The 18,914-nt window shown below is 41.7% G+C and overlaps 1 pseudogene across 1 annotated transcript; it reads left to right on the forward strand.

Moving 5' to 3' along the window:
* Nucleotides 1-12,568: 12,568 nt before the first annotated feature.
* LOC309557475 (lysine-specific demethylase 8-like) lies at nt 12,569-13,822 on the forward strand (annotated as a pseudogene). Its single transcript has one exon. The product of its transcript is annotated as a lysine-specific demethylase 8-like (transcript).
* Nucleotides 13,823-18,914: the final 5,092 nt, after the last annotated feature.

The raw sequence follows: 18,914 nt of genomic DNA on the forward strand, positions 1-18,914 counted from the left end.
TTACTACCAAATCTGAAGAGAGTCCATAAATAAAAATGGGGGTTTGGTCCCACCATATGGCCATATCGTGCTCAAGCCCACTACTGCGTCAAAGTACCCCATTATCAGTGGGTCCTACACTATCCATGAAAAAGAGATGAATCCAGCCTTTCTAACCCATGGAGATAATACTCCTTGCTGGGAAAAATGTGCAAATGCACTACAGGGGACTCCTCCTATATCCACTTGATGGTGGACACTGATTGAGTACAGGTGTGTGTGGGGGGTGGGGAGGGCTGCTCAACCTCGATAGTCTGGTCAGACCGAATACATAATAAACAGGCAAAAAATTTGGGGGAGCATACCCATGTATTTCCAAAGCTGCTGCAGCTATGAACCAAAAGACATGTATATTAAAAAAGAATAGTGCGCAAATGCAAAGGAAATTACTACCAAATCTGAAGAGAGTCCATAAATAAAAATGGGGTTTTGGTCCCACCATATGGCCATATCGTGCTCAAGCCCACTACTGCGTCAAAGTACCCCATTATCAGTGGGGGTACATAGAACATTCCCAATAAAAAAAAAATTAAAAAATCTAATGTTTTCATCCTTTTAGGCCAATTTGTATTCTGCTACCTATTTTTGGTAAAACAAAAACCCAAAAAGCATATTTTTATTGGTTGGCACAAAAGTTATCGCATCTACAAACGAAGGGAAAGATTTATGTAATTTTTTTTTTTTCCTAGTAATGGCGGCGATCTGCGATTTTTAGCGGGACAGCGACATTGCAGGGGGCAGATCGGACACCTAACTGACATTTTTTTGACACTTTTGGGGGGACCAGTGACATTATTACAGTAATCAGTGCTTAAAATATGCACTGTTACTGTACTAATGACACTGGCAGGGAAGGGGTTAACACCAGGGGCGATCACAGGGTTCAACCTATGCCTGAGGGGTGTTTTCTAACTGTGGGGGGGTGGACTTATGGAATCAACACAGGGACCTGTGTTCCTAAATAGGAGGGACACAGAAGCCCTGTGTTTATTGCTAACAGAACAACGGTCTGCTGTTGTAAACACATTCTGTCTCCACATGGAGCGCTCGCGGGTGCTCGGCGGCAATCACGGCCCCTGGCCCCACAGATCAGCTTCCTCACTGGTGAATAAGCGCACGTGCGCCCCCAGGATCGCTACCGCGAAGCGATGTTCGGGTACGTCGTTTCGCAGGAACCTGTCGACCTGCCGACAGGTCGACAGGTGGTAGTTCCAATTTTTTATGTTACATAACATTAGCATAATGGTTTGGGAAATTCAACATTTCACAAAAAATACACTAAAGTTAATTTTAGGGCACAAAACAAAATGCAATAAGTTACCCAATTTTTGGTAAAATATAATTGCGCACAGTAAATAGGTACCTAACATGTCAAACCTTAAAATTGGGTGTGTCCCTGAAATGGTGACAAACTTTAGTACCCTATATGCTCCATTTAAAAGCCTCTACAGAAAATCACTTTAGAATTACCCAGGAACTCTGGTGCTAGAATTATCAATGTTTTTAATGCATAGGCACCAGTTCATTTACATTAATATGTGCATGTATATAGGGGTGGGGCCGCAAACATCTTTTATCTTTTTTTTTTTTGGGGGGGGGGGGTCTTTAGGTGCTTGGGTGGAACTTTAATTTTACATTTTTTTATATTTTCTTATTTAACTTTTTTTTGCGTCACATAGGGGACAAAAAACAGCAAACCCTCCAAAGGTCCCAAAGGACCCTCCAAAGGTCCTCCAAAATACATAACAGGTCCTTGGAGGGATCTTTGTGATTTTTTTTTTTGTGAATTTTGTTTAGAGAAGCTGGCAGGGAAACGCCATTTGTCAACAATTCGAGTTTTTCCTTTGTAAATGTCAGTGCTGCTGCAGCACTTTCTGTACATCACAGATATGTGACCATATCTGTACATCACAGATATGTAACAGGCAGAACACCCCTAGCCATGTTATTTGAAGTGATTGCAAAGTCTCATTTAAAAAAAGAAAAAATAACAAACATGTTATACTTACCTCCTCTTTGCAGTTGGTTTTGAACAGAGCAGCACGGATCCTCCTCTTCTCAGTTCCCTCGTTCCTGCTACTGGTCCATCCCTCCTATTGAGTGCCCCCACAGCAAGCAGCTTATTATAGGGGAACCCGAACTGAACTGCAGCTCCATTTGTCCATTCAGACATGGAGAGCTGCAGTTCGGCCCCGCCCCCTCTCTCTCCTTTTTGGCTCACTGACTTTGATTGACAGCCGCGGGAGCCAATGGCACTGTGGCTGTATCTCAGCCAATCCAGAGGGAGAGTCCCAGGACGTTTGAAGGACTCATGGACATTGCTGGACAGAGAGGGGGCACAGGTAAGTGTTAGGGGTGCTGGGGGGCTGCCACACACAGAAGGCTTTTTTCCCTTTGCATAGAATGCAATCATTGACATACTGTATAATCGAAATGTAGAGAGATTGGTTTTTCCACCGGTACTGTTACATACCTGTTTTATACAGACTACCTGAGGGATATGAATACTTTCTACGCAGAATGAGGTCAGCAATGGCAGCTTTCATATTTTTCCTATGTCAGGTTTCTGTTAAGATTTCTTCCCAGTCAGCCAGAGGAATATTTTAGCTGTGGAGTTTGAATATATTAACTCTAGCAGTTCCCAAAAGGAAAATCATCTAGTATGTCAGTGACTTTTCAGTATAGTTTGTTTTTACATGAAATTCCCATAAAGATTGTATAAAGAATTCATGGCTTCAACCGAGCTCGCAATGTCGTTTCTTACAACAAATACATATCTATTTTTCATTGTTGTAATAATTTCTAATATACCTTTCAAAATAATATCTATCTATCTATCTATCTATCTATCTATCTATCTATCTATCTATCTATCTATCTATCTATCTATCTATCTGTCTATCTGTCTATCTGTCTATCTGTCTATCTATCTATCTATCTATCTATCTATCTATCTATCTATCTATCTATCTATCTATCTATCTATCTATCTATCTATCTATCTATCTATCTATCTATCTATCTATCTCTATATCTATTTTTATATCTATCTTTTTCTATATCTATCTATTTCTATATCTATTTCTTTTTCCATTTCTATATCTATCTATCTATTTTTATATCTATTTCTAAAACTATCTATTTTTATATCTTTTTCTAAAACGATCTATTTCTATATCTGTCTATTTCTATATCTATTTCTAAAACTATCTATTTCTATATCTGTCTATTTCTATATTTATTTCTATATCAATTTCTATATCTATCCAGTGTTGCTTGACTGGGCAATTGTCAGTCAAAGTATTACAGCACTGGAAATTGAAAAATGGCCCGGTAATACAGGCTGGTACACTCTTTCACTCTGCTTTCAATTCAGTGGGGTGCCCCTAAACACAGCTTATATACCAGTAATGGCCATCTGTTTGCACTGGTGCTTTATCACCTTCTATTTTTTGAATACTCAACCTGCTTCTCTATGGGCCAATTAGTCAGTGGCAGTGTTTTTTTTTATCATACATCAGCTTTCAGCTGGCCCACCAGTATAACCTTTTATGTACACCAACAACCACCCTGCCCAGCAGTGTTGCTGGAATTGTTTATGACTTGGGGCATACTGAAAATGTGAATTCTGCTGTTAGTGTAGTGCATAATAAGGAATGGCGTCCATTGCTAGATCGTGCCTAACAGTGGGACTGGCTTAAAGGTGAATGGTCAAATTTAACCAATTTCTTTCTGCTGTCACAGTTATTGCCCGTAAAGTGGCCATAAAATATGCCTAAACCCCTTGGCTCCAACGTAAAACAAATATGCTGCCCCACTGGACTGGGCTTTTTTCTATGGGGCTGCAAATTTGAGTATCACGGCCTGCTCCTAGCACAGAATCCAGGGCCTCACCGAGAGCCCTGGGCCCCATTCTAATGATTGGGACCTGGAACATCTGATTCCAGATCACCTGATCGCTATGATAGCCTCTGATTGGTAATCACAGTGATCAGTCACTGTGAAGCCTGTCCCCGCGTTTTCTGTCTCTGTGAATGGGCACATTGCATCTTTCTCTGTCCTTGCAGAGAGAGAAAAAAAATCTGTGCAGAAAAAAAAAGTATGAATAAAAATAATAATAATAAAAAAAAAACCCCTAGATTAGTTTTAAACTAGGTCAGTGCCAGGGCAAGTGTTTGGGTCAAGGTCAGGGTCAGAATTATTTTGGGCAGGATCTTTTTTTTTTTAATTAGTGTCAGTGTGTTTTAGGTAGGATAAAAAAAAAAAAAAAAGAAGCAAAATGTGCACTATTGTTTCTGGGTTGTACAATGGGTACAAACAACCACTAACATACGCATATGTGGTATCAATGCAATCGTCAGGAGCAGGAGAATTTATTTTGAGTTGTTCTTTGGTTGTAGGCTATGGTAGTAGCAAGAAATATGCAGCCAAATTTAATAAAAAAATATAATTATTTTGGGCCAGTATCCCATTGATAATAACAAAAAAAAAAAAAAAAAAAATCAGGAGATAATTATTATCATTAACCACCAAATGAAAGCCCAATTTGTCCTGAAAAGAAAAACAAGGTAAAATCTACCTGGATGCACAAAGCAGTTGTGATGATACGATTACGTACGATTTTACTAACACATGTAAAAGTTCCAAAATTTGCTTCGGCATTAACATTTGTTCTACCCTTAGGCGCGAAGGGGTTATTTACTATGCCATTAATGCCAGTAACACAAACATACAAACACACTTCAGCACATTTTTTTATAAATTGAAACTTCTGAGACAAATCTTTCTGGCCGCAGCTTCGATGTGTTTTTACTGCTGATTCCCTTTCATTTTCACAATTTAAAGCCCTACATGGGAGCACTAGGGGCCTATGGCTTCCATACCTTCAATTACAGAGCTTTTACCACTCTCTTCTACCTAAAACCTACCTTGTACAGTTTGAGAAATTATGTATTCCTTCCTCAACCTCTGCTCATATTATTTCTAAGATATATGGTCTGCTTTCAACTTATTTATCCTCTAGTCTCCCTCCCTATGCTTCTAAATGGAAGCTTGAGCATGTCCATTCATTTACTGTGATGAATGGTGACCCATTTTATTCAACCATAAACTATCCATGGCTTGAGTCACTCAAGACCGCAGCTTTTAACTACTCTCACAAACTCACAATGGTACCTTATCTCCTCCAGAGCGCACCATATTTTCCCAACCCTCTCGGATTCTTGTTGGCGCTGTCAAGACTCCTTGGGCACTCTTCTTCATATCTGGTGGGCATGCCCTTCTATTCAAAAGCTTTGGGACTCTGTTGTCTATCTCTTCTATTTACTTACCCAGGAATCAGTTTCCAGTTCACCCGAACTTGCCCTCCTAATCCTTTACCTCAGTCGCCACCTCGAGCAAAAAACTCTCTTTTCCACGTTTTTACCTTTGTGGTTAGACAATTGACCCTGAGACACTGGAAATCTTCTACCACACCTTTGTTCCCTCAATGGCTTGAGACTCTCTATGGATATGGTGACAGAAAATCATGATACCTACGAGATGTTTAAAGAGATCTGGCTGGTTTGAGTAATGTTCAAGGACTCTCCCCAACTGCATAACTTTTTTGAAGACCTTTGCTGATGATCACTGTCTGTCATAGTTCCATTTACCTACTTACTGACTCCTTCCTCACTACCTATTTTATCATTTTTGCTGCTACTAAGGATTTCCCCCTTACACCACCTTCGTTATAGCACAAGATCCACTACCAACCCTTATTAACAAACCTTTGTCATTTCTTTTCCTGCCTTTTACTCCCTCTTTCCCCTCTTTCTTTTCTCGGTCTCTCTATTCTCTTTTTCTGAACTTATCCCATGGAGATAAGCAGGGATACAGGGTATGTTCACTCCCTTCCATCCATCCAGTTCGTTATGAGGTACTTAATCTTACGCAAATTCCTCTAATTTTATTTCCTGTACCATGTCCGCAACCTCTGACCATCTCCTGTACCATGTCCACAGCCCATGACATTTCCTGTACCATGTCTGCAACCTCTGACCATCTCCTGTACCAAATCTGCGGCCTCTGATATCTCCTGTACTATGTCCACAGCCCATGACATTTCCTGTACCATGTCTGCAACCTCTGACCATCTCCTGTACCAAATCTGCGGCCTCTGATATCTCCTGTACCATGTCCGCAGCCCATGACATTTCCTGTACCATGTCTGCAACCTCTGGCCATCTCCTGTACTGTGTCCGCAGCCTCTGACCACCACCTGTAACGTGCCTGCAGCCTCTGACCAGCTCCTGTAACGTGTCCGCAGCCTCTGACCAGCTCCTGTAACGTGTCTGCAGCCCCTGACCACCTCCTGTAACATGCCTGCAGCCTCTGACCAGCTCCTGTAACGTGTCTGCAGCCCCTGACCACCTCATGTAAGGTGTCTGCAGCCTCTGACCAACTCCTGTAACGTGGCTGCAGCCTCTGACCAGCTCCTGTAACGTGTCTGTCTGCAGCCCCTGACCACCTCCTGTAACGTGCCTGCAGCCTCTGACCAGCTCCTGTAACGTGTCTGCAGCCCCTGACCACCTCCTGTAACGTGTCTGCAGCCCCTGACCACCTCCTGTAAGGTGTCTGCAGTCTCTGACCAACTCCTGTAACGTGTCCGCAGCCCCTGACCAGCTCCTGTAACCTGTCTGCAGCCTCTGACCAGCTCCTGTAAACTGTCTGCAGCCTCTGACCAGCTCCTTTATCCTGTCTGCAGCCTCTGACCAGCTCCTTTATCAGTCTGCAGCCTCTGACTAGCTCCTGTACCATGTCTGCAGCCTCTGACCAGCTCCTGTAATATGTCTGCAGCTTCTGACATTTCTTGTACCATATTCGCAGCCTCTGACTCTCTCCTGTATCCTGTCCGCAGCCTCTGACCAGCTCCTGTAACTTGTCCGCAGCCTCTGACTCTCTTATATATATAAAGCTCTATGTGCTTTCATATCTGTCTTTTCTATATATAATACACTCTTCAAATGTGCTTTAAAATTCATGCTTTTCCCCATTATGAACAAGAAAATAATGATGTTATTCTGTTGGGCTGGTATAATAATGCTATGGGGCTTGTATGAAATTATTTCCAGGGCTAAATTTTATTCTCAGTCCGGCCCTGTCTTTAAATACTGTAGTAAAAGCACAAAATAAAGCTTGCTGGACCAGCTGATCTCCTTCAAATATAATCCAAAATTAAACAACACTTGAACCTTGGACTGCTTTATATTTAATTATTAGGTTTAACACAGACATTTAATAGATTTGACTATAAGCAAATAATTATTCTTTAGATTTGCCAGACTTTCTGTAAAGTTTCCTATCTTGTACAAACAGATATAATCCTTTATCACCTCTGCAGAAAAAGCAGCAGGAATCTGGGATTTTCTTCTGAGCTATATATAACGCTGTTGTTATGTCTCACTTTTAGCTAGTGATTTCCACTCCCAAAGTGTGGTCTATTTTGCATTTATATCAGGTTTTCTAAAAGATCATGTAAAGGGACATCTCACTCCTTGTAACAGCAAATCTTTGCAAGAAGCAGTATTGCTCACCTTCTAAATCTGGCCAGGCCTCACTAATTTTCCAGTTAAGATGGTTGTAAACCCTTATATATACCCAGTGAAGTGACTGGCATCAGGTGACTCACAAAGATGAATCAAATAATCCTACATAGGTTTTACCTATTTTTCTGAAGTTTTCTCTTCTCTACAACCGTTCAAAGTCTCGCATTTATAAAGCGTGTCTGAGCTGTCAGTTAAAAAGGGGCAGAGAGCTAAAATTACACTCTGCAGAGCTCAGTGAGGAAAGGTCTGAGAGCTAATTGGAGGGAAGGGACACACCCCTCTTCACACAACTCACAGAAACAGAGCTGAAACTGTCAATCAGCTGGGGATCCCTCCCCTGTCACCATTTTTCTCTTGGTGTCAGGAAAACTTGTCAGAAGTGATTTATGCTGATAGCAGAGGAATGAAGCAACAGATGGGAATGCCTCTTAGTGCTCTTAATTGACATAAGTACAGATTATAGAAGGATATGCTTTGTTCATATTCCATGACTGAGGATTATACCCACTTTTAGTAAGATGACAATGGAATGCTCATCCTTCCTAGGCCTCAGAAAAAAACAACGCTCTAAGGGCTAGTTTTGGCCCTCTGCAGTGGATCACTTCTCAGAGGGCATTTGACAAGCAGAGAAGAGGTCTGTCACATCCCCACCGCCTGTTTTAACCCCTAAAAATTGCACCACAGGGGTGTGCATTGAACAGGATGATGGTCACTTGAACATCACTTTGGCAATGCTCGCTAAATGTGACAGCAGGAATAATTTTGGCTGTGCGAGGCATGTTTATACTCCCTGTAGGCTGCTTTGCAGCTTGGGGTGAGCAGCTAGGGAGATGTGAAAACATACAGTATCTCACAAAAGTGAGTACACCCCTCACATTTTTGTAAATTGTAAATATTTTATTATGTCTTTTCATGTGACAACACTGAAGAAATGACACTTTGCTACTTTCTGCAATATAAAGTAGTGAGTGGACAGCTTGTATAACAGTGTAAATTTGCTGTCCCCTCAAAATAACTCAACACACAGCCATTAATGTCTAAAGCGCTGTAAAAAAACCTTCTGGGTGCAGATTTCCCCACATCCCCTCTATTATACTTACCTGATCCCCCTCTTGATCCATAAATGTGCACAGGAGTCCTGGATGTCCCAGGTGTCTCTCTCCTCATTGACTGGACTCAGCAGTGGAAGCTATTGGCTCCCACTGCTGTCAATTACAGCCAGTGAGCCAATGAGAAGAGAGAGCGGGAGCGAGCACGCATCAGTGCCCTCAGAGCAAGCGGGTCAGTGCCCTCATAGCAAGCCGCTTGCTATTGGGGGCCCTGGTCAAGAGGGAGGACCCAGGAATGCCGGCCGGAGGACCCGAGAAGAAGAGGATTAGGGCTGCTCTGTGCAAAGCTATTGCACAGAGCACATAAGTATAACATGTTTGCTATTGAAAAAAAACAAAAAAAAAAAAACCTTTACAATCACTTTAAAGGAGTTGTAGTTTTATGGTTTTCACCTGTTTTGCATTCTGTGCATTAAGGTGAAAAACCTTTGGTGCGGCAGCTGTCCTCCAGACCCCCCCTTATTCCTACCTGAACCCGATTGTTCCAGCGACGAGCACGAGCTCAGCTGTCTCCGGTTCTCATTGGATAGATTGATAACTGCAAGAGCCATTGGCTCCCGCTGCTGTCAATTAAATCCAGTGACACTGGAGCCAGGGGCGGGGCTGAGTCCTGCTGTCTGTGTCAATGGACAGTGAGATTTGTGTGCACACCCGCATGGGTGCCCCCAAGGAAAGCGGCTCTACGTGGGGGCAGCCGATGAAGAGGTGGAGCCAGGAGTGATGCCGGGGCAACGCAGAAGAGGAGGATCAGGGCTGTTCTGTGCAAATCCCTTGCACAGAGCAGGTAAGTATAACATGTTTGTTATTTTGCACACAAAAAAAAGAACCTTTGCAATCACTTTAGGTATAAAACTGCACATCCTAGGCACATGTTTTACTTTTTAGAACAGGGTAAAAGTGTTTAGGTTTCAGAGTGCAATGCAATGTGATAGGGCAACCTAAAAGTAGGCCTGCAGCCTAAAAGTGCAACCTAAAAGTAGGCCTGCACATGGCCACATGGAAAATGGGTGGACATGCCAATGGTTATGCAAATACTGACTTTCAGAAAGTCAGCATAGCCATTTCTGTAGGGTTGTGGAAGGTGAGGCAGGGACAGATCATAAAAGCAAAGATATGCTTTGATCGGTTATTTTTTCAGCTGTGTGTTGCATATGTAACTTTAGTACTTTAAGGCGTCCCACAGGTTCACTCTGAGAACATTTTCGAGAAACTTGTCCAGTATTTTTATAAAAAAATAAACACAGATTTTCTTCTGTATACCAGTGCGAAGAATGTGATATAATTTGATGCAGTAAATAAGTGCGACTACAGGAAAAGTATTTCAACAACTCGAGTGAATAAAACGCTGAGGTTAGTGAGCCATACTGCTGCCTTCAGCAAGAAGGGAAAGTTGGCCACTGTTTGAACCTTGTCAGTAAGGGTTACCAGTAAGCTGCTTGTTCAGTGTTTCCCTGTGACTACACTACATCTGTGTGGTGCCATCGGGAACCTGATTCTCTCCAAGCAGGAATGAATCAATGTTCCAGTGTAATCCCATTTTTGCCAGCACTGCTTCTTGTGTGCTCTTCTCTGCTCTTGCCGCGGTTTTCTGCAGTCTTCCCAGCCTGTCTAGGATGACAATCCAAGTGGAAAAATGAAAGCCCAGAGGCTGGCCAAGCCTGATATTTCCTCGCACAGCTGGTGCATTCATTAGCGGCTCCCGAATCTTCGCTCTTTCTCTTCTCAGCTGCTGTAGGGGTGTGAAGAGAGGCTGCCGAACACGACTTTGTGCATCGTGCGTCCTCTTTACAGAACAAGGAGGGCGAGAGAGAAATATCCTGACACGAATAAGAAGAGACACCATTACAGCCAAAATGAAACTGTAAATTACCGCGGATCCTTGCTCTGCCTTTATTGAATATATGTCAGTGTTAATGGCTATATGTGCAGCATAGAGTGTTGAATGTATTTATTAGAACCATTTTGTGTTAAATATTTATCATGTTGTATGGGAGTGTTAGCTTTGAGCGAAATATTTATTGACTAAATCTACAGCGCGTTGGATGTATTAGGTCTGAAAATCAAATGGTAATTATATCTATTATTTAAAAAGGAGCTTCACACTTTAATTCCCATTATAATTGACGTTAACATGATTTGCACGTTATTGTTAATAACTGCCTGCTGGTGGGAAAATATCCGTAACGGTTTCTAATGGATCTCCTGTACAGAAGGTTTCATGGTGGGCGCTCTTTTTCCTCCTTGAGATAGACTTACTTTACTGCAAAGCTAGGCTGACTTAATAGCAACAGGACAGGAAAAGCGTATGTTCTATCCACAGCCACTCATTAGAACTTTCCTCATGATTTATAACCTGCATTGCCATTATATTCCCATTTAAAGCTGGGCACACGTGTAGCAATTTGATAGTACAATCTGTATACAATCTTCTTTATATTTACCAAAACGATGTAATATGTAAAAAATAAATAGGGGACTTCCTGCACTAATCCACCCCAAATCCTCAAACAATATCTACAGATAGCAGCTCCTACCAAAAAGCATTCACTAATGCAAATAAAACTCAATAAACCAAAAACTGATTGCATTAGTTAATGGTAGCGCTTTACCAGTTTTTGGTTTATGTATTTTTGTATTGTGGCAACCAGCCCTTTCATCCTTGCTTCAGCCTTTATCTTGTTAGGCCTCAGCTCTTGCATCCTCAAAATTTGCTTATTGGTATTTCTGGTTTTAACATTTATGGCTCCCTGGTCCATATGGGGATATAAAGTGGTATGTATGCACTTATTATATGTCTGATATGTGCTTTCAATGAGATGATGCTTTCTATACAAATTCATAAACTATAATCTTGAACCTACATAGGTAAATCCATGCGTCATAAGTGTTTGACCCCCCCCCCCCCCCGAAGAAGGGTTATCACCCGAAACGTGTTGGGTCTTCCATTCAAATATACCCCAACTTTCTATCCTTCAACACCTACTGTAAGGACCATGTTTTATGAGCCGTGATATGCGCATGCAGTTCTCTTTTTATATGTCCTTGTTGATTGTAAAACATTTTTTAAGTTGTACTGTATACAATAAAAGCTATATATTTTATGACAATTGTGTTGTCTTTTTGGGTGCACGGTCGCCTACACAGTCCCAACTCCATTGGGGGTATGCTTTTTCTCTAAACATTAGGCATGATGGCCACCGGCACCTAGGTACTAAGTGATGGGATACTACATAATATTATGTATTTTTGTAGGGCTTTCTAAAGGTGGTTGGGGAAACAACAACAACAGGTGACTTGAACCACAGTTTTGCCTTTTTATACACCCCCAGGCACCCACCTAAATTCTAACATTGCAGCTGAATGGGGTTTGATGCTTTGCTTCACAGTTGTGGCAATTTTAACTCAGCTTGCAGAGTTTCACAGGTGCCACTGCCTGTCAAACTCACCCACTGAGGTTAGTGAGAGTAGGCCGCAACCACAAGTCAATTGCTTGGTTCATGATTGTGGTAAATTAATACCAAAATCCCCATTGGGAGTAAAGAAAAAAAAAAAAAAAACAGATATTCAGGATGAGCTAGGATAACCTCCTGAATGCCTGGTAGCCACTGTCAGGGCAGCTGATACGGCAGTACAGCCAGCCCTCCTGTACTGGGCACCGGCCTCATCAGATAAAAAGGGGGGTCCAGAGACTAAGGCGCTTTGGGAAGAGGAGGCGTACTGTATGGAGGCTATCTGCAATGGAAGGTCCCAGTTTTTATGCAGATATGTATAGCATCGTCTGTTTGTTCTTATTGGATGCAGTAAAGTAGTGTGGAAAAATCCAGCAGCCAGGTGATGCAAAGCCTACTGTGGCCTCAGATGAAAGCAGTGCTTCCCAAATGCCTAGAGGAGTTCCCAGCAGATGTGGGCCTAGAGGTGGATGCACCTATAGCCCAATGTGTTTATAATGGTGACCTGGTACAGTGCAGGCAGCTGGGGGAACTTATTATGAACTTCAGCTGGGAGAAACTAAATGGATGTAACTGGAGGGATATTTTCCAGGACTGGAGGACTGCTTACTCCTATTGGCTGCCTGTTTAAAGTAGTGGGCATATGTAGCTATACAGAGCTGATGGAGAGGCCAGAGGAGGAGGCCCTTCTGGTATGTGACATGGAGCTGCTTCTGGGAGCTGATATCATCAACAAGGTGATCAACAAAATTATCGCTGAACTGAGAATAGCATACCACTCTGAAGAATCACAGGAGGGAACAGGTCACTTGCCCAGGAGGCAGAAGAGACCAATAGACAACGAAGGGAAAACATAGGAAATTGAACCAAAAAATGGCAAAATCCCAGAAAAAATTCCTTGCCCACTCACCCACATCCTGAATGTGGGCACCATTGTTCCAACTCAACTGCCCCTCCCTTGATCATTTCAGAAAAAACTTTCTTATTACACAGAAGCCTTTAATCTCAGATGGGGTCATTGATGACTGACTGACCATGCATGAAAAAGAGTAGCGTGGAGTACATACAGCAAGTGGCTGGATGCTGTACTGTACCTATGGACCTGGGATCCAGATGCACCAATGCAGAATGGTCTCAAACGCTTATGATTGTGAATGAGTTTATTAATAGATACCTATTGTATCAGCCAGCTTGCATGGAATATCTGGCCCAACATCAGCTATTTGATCAGATACATGAACTGAAGGAAGATATTGGTATTCCTGAATATTGTTGCCTCGGTGAAGGAGATGAAGATGACATCACTATTAATGCTTGGTTTGGACCAGCTGGAACAGTGTCCCCTCTTCATCAAGACCCTCAGAAGAATTTTCTAGCTCAGATTGTAGGAAGAAAGTCTATCCACTTGTACTCTGTGAGTAAGACAGAACACCTATACCCATTTGATAGTACCCTCATTCACAACACCAGCCAGACTGATATAGAGAATCCAGACCTGGAGAAGTTTCCTATGTTTAAATAAGCTATCTACCAAGAGTGCATTCTGAATCCTGGACAGATCTTATTCATCAGAATGAAATGGTGGCATTATGTCCGAGCTTTAGATATCAGCTTTTCTGTCAGTTTTTGGTGGTCTTAATGTTGGAGGTTTTTAATTTTAGCAGTCAAAGACCGACAGAGACTTTCTTTGAATGGGATTGTCACTATTTGAGAACTTGCTACACTCTTCAAGATTACATCATTGATGGGTCTTGATTGCGATAATTTTATAAAATGGAATACCCTTTTAAATGGAATCTAGACTGAAAAAAAAGAGGGGTCCAGGCACCTGCCGAACAGGAGGACCAGCAGTACTACTTTATTGCTGACGCTTGTGACTCTTGTGCAGTGCTGCAAGCTTCTACTTTTCTTTTCTCCCTCCAGATGCACTGCAGGGGGATCAGTTCTAGTATCTGCGCTCACTGCTGTCTTCCCTGTGTGCCCCTTTCCCTGCAGTGCTGCTGGTTTCACTCTTCTCCCACTGGCAGCTGCTGAGGCCAGACAGGGAGGGGGGGTTATTTCAGGATAGTGAGCAGGGGGTACCGATCACTCACTGTGGGGGGTGCAGATATTGCCTCCATGCCACTATTCACTAGAATTGGTCTTGTTCGACAGGGTATAATTTCTTCCATGACTGCAAAGCATAACATTGCAGCTGTTGCATTTGATCAAAAATATAATTTTATATTTTCAGAGGAGGGGGCCCCTGTCAGGTAGGCTGGACGGGGCCCTGTGATTTCTATCAGCAGTCCTGGCCACTGCTTTACCACCTTCAGAAAAGCAATCCACCACAAATCAATTGTAGGCTAGGTTCACACCTCTGAGTTTTGCATAGGTGCATTTGCGTGGGCACAGCAGCCCATTCATTTGAATGAGCTGCTGTACCTGCAGGAAATGTGGGAAAAATAATCCTCAACCCTTTTTCCAAAATGCACCTGCAAGGGGAGCTGCACACCTGGGATCCAGTCCCATCCTCACCCAGGCTGTTTTTTTGCCAGTCTCTAGGTCCCTGGCGCCGACATGTTTAGTGTGGAAAGTGAGCTGTGACTCCTTGCATCTTCAAAGTTGGCTTCCCGCTGCACATACATGAGCCACGCTGTGCTTTGCGAATGGTCCCGTAGTCTTCTGGGACCTGTGAGGTGTCCCATATAGCTGTGGGAAAAGTAGTTTGCATTTTTAAGGTCAGCTAGCAATGGCAGCCTTCATACTTTCTCAGCACAGAAAAACTTTAAATGCAAATCTGGGCCATTCAGAAAGAAATTCTGTAGACAGCAACAGACTCACTAAAATGCTGAATGTATCATTCTAAGGATTTACTCCTTCACTAAGTGAAAGAGAGAGAAATTTACGCTTTATCTGCATTTCTGGCAGTGATATTGACTACTGATAACATACATCTATATTCATTTTCATCTGCTGTTGGCAAAGTGTCACTCACAGTATAACATATATTTTCATATGCTATACATACACTAATCTACAATATATAGAATGTAGAAAAATAGAATTCCCTATTAAGAATGGCATGGAGTTCAGTTTTTAACTTGTTTTGAGAAATCACAGTACTCAAAACTATAAAAAAGGGTTTCTACTAAAGCCAGTAGATCCCCAGGTTGCCACTTTCATCCATGATCCAAGTGGGGACTGAATTGAAATAGAAGTCTACCCAAAACATTTTATTTTACCTTTGAATAAAGTCGTGGATGATTAAACACTCTGTCAGGGTTTTATTGCTCATGAAACAGAAAAAGCTATCACTTCATCCTGAACCTCGGCAATATATTAAGGTCCATCATTTAGTGCCATTTTTGTTATGCATGTTGATTTGACCTCAATAAATGACTGAAGTTCAGGATGGAGTGCTGGACTTTTCTGTTTTCATGAGCTATGGCCCAGTATTATTGTTATATATGTAAGAAGAAGAAAGTGGCACTTCCAGACCCAGGAACTGGGAAACTTGAGTTTATTCTTCAAAACAAAGGTACAACATCAGACAACACTGCAAGACAGACTGGACAGCAGACGCGTTTCACACCTTGTGCTTATCATTGCTGATTGCACACAGACAATTGTCTCCCTCTTATGAGCCAGGTCGTATCCCCTTCTCCAATCAAAAGTGTAATTGCCGGGACACAAACACCTGGCTCTAAAAAAGGGAGACTCAATCGTCTGAGTGCTGGCAACACCCATACACATGCAGTGTGTGTTCTCAATCCTTACTTCGATATATCACATTACTAAATCTTCCTACAATCTGCATGTGTATGTGCAAATCCACAATGTTCAATATATATGAACAGACAAACATACAAAAATTACAAAAATGGTATATAAAATCACTAATAGAAAAAAGAGACAAAATTGTGTTTTCTTCTATGAATCACATAATACATGGATAACAATTAAATGCATATATGTGGATACAATTAGAAAAAGATGAAGGAGCGCTCTACACAGAGAACTGTGAAAAATAGGGAAATAACAGAGTTGCTCCCTAAAGTATGAATATCACAATAAAGCGCATCCTTTGTGTTGAAAAAAAAGCTGGGTACTAGAAAGCCCATCATCACCCCCCCCCTTTTTATTTTTAGTTATTTATTTTGTTTTCTCTTATTTCGCTTGATATCCACACCACTGAAAACCAACATATTCTTAGGATAAATGCATATCTCTTCATTTACATATGTATAAAAAGTCAATCCCCAAAAAATCACATGTAAGGGTTTGCCATATCATCCCTGGTATAGGATAAGCAGGCAATATATACATATACTCCATGCAGACCCACCATCCATACATATGTAAAAATTAAACCCTTACTAGATGTCTAATACAAAAATGGACAGAACATCCGTGCATATATTATTTGAATTGCTATGCAATCATGTTATTTGGTTATTTGTATGAAAATAAAGGTGCCCTCATCTAGTCAGAAGAAAAATGAACAGTTTAACCGTATATACATGTTCTCCTGACAGACAAACATCCTGTCTATAAAAATAAATATAAATATAAAGGGCCGCCATAATGTTTAAAAAATAGGGGCAATCATAAGCCCAATCGGAACTCCAAAGAAAAAGTGCCACACACAGATCCCAAAGAAAGAAAATGTAGCAAATGAAAAAGAGAGGGATAAATATGGAGGCAGGTTAAATTTATATGGGACATACACTTTACTCAAAATAGTGGGATACATCCCATTCAAAGTTCATTCCTTTCGGAATGCGGGTGTCTAGATGAAATATCCAGTACACCTCTCTTTTACATAGACTCTTAAACAAGTCCCCTCCTCTACATGAAAGTTTAACCCTCTCTATTACCTGAACCTGTAAAGAACTGAAATCCCTGTCATGTAAATTATTAATGTGTTTAGCTAAATTGGTGGATTTTTTTGTCCTAATTGCGCTCAGGTGTTCTCGAAATCTTTCTCGTAATTTGCGGGTTTTGCGTCCAATATATTGGATGCCGCACACCCCGCAAGTAATAATGTATATGACATTGCTGGTATTGCAGTTAAAAAAACGTTTCAATTGAATACTTTTGCCATTGGACGTGGAAGTGACTGCCTCCAAAAATGTGGGGGCAACTGGAGCAATCATTGCCACCACATCTATAGTTGCCCTTACAATATAACCACGTAGTTCGGGGTTTAGCCACTGGACAAAAAAGACTGGGAGAAAGGGAGGCACCTATAGAACGTGCACGTCTAGGGATGACATTAATGCCATTTTCTAAAATTTTCATCTGTATTTCATCTTCAAAGAGAATTGGCAAGTATTTATTTATTATATCCCTCACTTGATTAAAGTCCTTACTAAAAGTAGTAACAAGTGCTGGTTTACCCATCTGTTCATTTTCGTTTTTATCCCTATATTTCTGGGTATCAGAGAGAAGCTGTTGTCTATCTTTACTATCTGCAATTTTCTGGGCCCGTTTAAGCATCCAGACAGGATAGCCTCTCTGTCTGAAACGCAAGAACAGGTCATTAGATTCACGTTCATAATCCGCATCTTCACTACATATGCGGCGCAATCGGATAAATTGTCCGATTGGTATGCCTCTAATTGTATGGGTTGGATGATCGGATTGGGCCATAAGGAGAGTATTACCAGCTAGGGGCTTTCTGTAGAGATTGGTGACTACTCGATTCTCCGAAGAGGTCAGGAGGACATCCAGGAAACAAACTTGATTTCTGCTCATACAACCAGTAAAGGACAGGTTCCTTTCATTGGAATTTAAATAATACAAAAAAGAATCTAAACTCCCCATTTTGTTGTCGCAAATAAACAATAAATCGTCTATATAACGAAAAAACAAAATTATATATGATCTAAAAGGATTTCTATCTCCAAAGATGTGGGACCACTCCCACCAACCCATGAACAGGTTGGCGAGTGAGGGCGAAAACTTAGCGCCCATCGGAGCCCCACACCTCTGAAGATAGAAAGAGCCATCAAATGAAAAATAATTGTGCGACAACAGAAATTCCAAAACTTCCAAAATATAAGCACGCTGAGTGGAGGACAGTGCTGAAAAATGTTCCAGATAAAAAGAAACTGCTGATATGGCAAGGTGATGCGGGATGCATGAGTATAGGCTAACCACATCACAGGTAACCCACACATAATTCTGATCCCATACCACCTCCTGCATGATGGACAGTAAATGCTTAGTGTCCTTTAAGAAACTGGGTAGTGACTTGACTAGAGGCTGCAACTGTCCATCCAGCCACTCCCCCAGTTTCTCATTTAGAGATCCTATGCCAGCCACAATGGGTCGGCCATACAGGGGATCAAGACCTTTATGCGTTTTTGGAAGATGGTGGAAAATCGGTATTATGGGATGTGTGGGAATTAAAGCCTCCGCTTCCCCAATACTAAAGATGCCTAAATATACACCTTTTTGAACTAAATCATATAGGGCACCTTTAAACAACGATGTAGGGTCGCTAGATAGAGTTTTGTAGGTCTTGTCATCCGAGAGTTGTCGCAAGGCCTCATCCCGGTACATGGTGGCATCCATGACTACTACTGCTCCACCCTTGTCAGAATTTCTTATGACTATGGACTCATCTTTTTGTAAACTATGGAGGGCAGACCTCTCTTCCCGTGTTAAATTATCCATATGTGTGCCCCTTCTTCCAATGTGTGGATTACTACTCAGCAATGTCAGATCCCTTTCTATGCATTTTT

Source organism: Pelophylax lessonae, assembly GCF_965119305.1.
Source record: "Pelophylax lessonae genome assembly, chromosome: 6".
Lineage (NCBI taxonomy): Eukaryota > Metazoa > Chordata > Amphibia > Anura > Ranidae > Pelophylax > Pelophylax lessonae.